Genomic DNA, 2,339 nt, shown 5'->3' with positions numbered 1-2,339 from the left:
TTTGAAAAAAGGAGGGACCACTTTGAACAAACCCTCCCAAAGGAGGGACAAAAATAGGTATTAAACCTTAATATAATTAAGAAAAGAAAAAGATTTGAAATATTTTGTTTTTTTTTTTAAGAAAAAGAAAAAAAAAGGGAAATAAAAGAAGAAAAATGGTTTGTTTTGTCTTTTAGTGAAAAAATGAAAAGTGATTTTGGTTGGGAGGAGGCTACGGGTACAGGGCAGTACAGGGAACCAAACGACATTTGGCAGGCGCGGAGGGAATTGCAGAGGGGATTTGGCAGGGATACGTTTGGATTAGCAAAAAGGGAGAGACAGAATAAAGTAAAAGAAGAGGAGACGACAAAAAGGGAGAGCAAGGAGAGTAGGATAACAACCTAGGAAGAAAGGAAGGAGGGGGCAGTATTACGGAGATTGGCCATTCACTACTGAGAGTGATCATCCGCTCCTTAGGAGAGGAGAGTTCACCGGAAGAAGGCCAGACCAATCAGTCCCTTCAGGTAAGTTCTCTATCCCATGTTAGTTAGTCTATTGATTTTAAGTATGAATCATCAGCTTGTTATGATGGTTGTGTGCTAGTATTCACGTACTCAATATGCTTGCATTTGTATTGTTCTTTTTGCTGCATTGACTCGCTTAAGTTTCATTTCTCTTGAGTTCTGGTTTTCCATAACACTCAACGCCCCTTTTCATCTTTTCAACACACATCCCTGAAACATCATGTGAGTCCTATCCAAAGGGTGAAGCATTTGCTTCCTTTGTCGATTTCGTAAATCAGTTGAACCACCACACATTCACCATCATCCTCAACCTGCATAAGCACTAATCACTAGGACCCAACCAATATTCTTACCTCATTCACAGTTCCATCCTCCTCAACCCCTTTACGCCACACACATAATATCAGGCAGACATTGGAAACATTTCTTTGTCTCTGTTTCCACAAGCCAACACCATCAAGAAAAACACACACCCAAGTCAAAAAAGGAAGACGAAAGCAGATTAATACCACCACCAAACTGAACCAATCCCTTGCAGCCTTCAACCCCTGTTCACTCTCAATCACCAACAAAATTGAATCACTAACTCACACAGAACAACACTATCACCCGACCAGCCCAACCACATTTCACATAGCAAAGTTCATCAAAGTTTAAGAATCGGTGATTATGATGGAACCTCCAATCGAATCACCTCTAGGGTAGCATAGTGTCAACTAAGAGAAGAGGAGGTCTTTGCGCTGTGACTGCGGCTGTCCAACGACGGTGAGTGGCTGTGAGCAGCGGTCGGCGACGGCGAAACTGGAGAAGGAGGCAGCGACTTCTTCCTCTTTGACGGCGACGACGAGACCGTGATGTTGATGGTGTGGTGGCTGTCGAAGGGGAGCGGCGACATGCGTCGTTAATGGCGACACTGTTGATGGTGGTTCTGGCGAGGAAGACGGATGCCGAGGGAGAGGGAAAGCAGCGATGTCGTGGCCTGACGTCGTGGTTCCGACGGCACCAGTTGTCACCGGCGGGATCGAGGCAGAGTGGTGGTGTCCCGCTTCGCCAACGAAGGCTCTGGTCTAAGGGAGAGAGCCGTGTCCGTTTGCGGCGTAGGCGTCGCCGGCGATATCCTTGGCGGACCGGACGGGGTGGTGTCGGAGTGTGGCATCCAGGGAGGCAAACCCCCCCCCCCCTAATCGCGAGCTGGTGCGAGAAAGAGACCTTGAGTCTCTAATTTGTCTAGAGGCAGAGAGAGTTTGAAATGAGAAGAAAGGGGGAGACCCCTATTTTTTTCTGAGTAAGGGAATGGGGCAAACGCTTGGGCCAGGTTCATGGGCCAACCCCCATCTGCACACCCCATTTTCCCATCCGCACACCCCATCTCCCATTCTGCGTCCCTGCTTTCTTCTGCCGCACCCCCTTTGCTTCCATTCCCAGCCCCCTTCTCTTTGGGCTCAAACCCATTCTGGCAACCAATCAAAGGAACTCTTTCCTGCACCCCTATTTCTGCTAAGACGCACCTTTGGCTACTTGGGTTTGGGCCTAGACACCCCATCTTTTATTTAAACACCACTGCACTTTTTATTTTATCATTAAACTTTTCATATTATTTTTATTTTTACTCTTTATTTTTATTTAGTAATTTACCTACTTATCTTATTTCTATTTTCCTACTTGTTATTTATTTTACTTTCAAATAAATATCAAAAACAACAAAATTTTATTTTAAAAGGTTTAAGCACAAGTACGACCATTCTGTCTGCCTTGTACTAAAAACCTTTTTCTTCCTCTTTAAAAAATCATAAATTTTTTTAAAAGGTTTAAGCACAAGTGCGACCATTCTGTCTG

This window comes from Vigna radiata, chromosome 8 (assembly GCF_000741045.1).
Source record: "Vigna radiata var. radiata cultivar VC1973A chromosome 8, Vradiata_ver6, whole genome shotgun sequence".
In the NCBI taxonomy this organism is placed as follows: domain Eukaryota; kingdom Viridiplantae; phylum Streptophyta; class Magnoliopsida; order Fabales; family Fabaceae; genus Vigna; species Vigna radiata.
Note: the sequence above shows the minus strand (reverse complement) of the source record.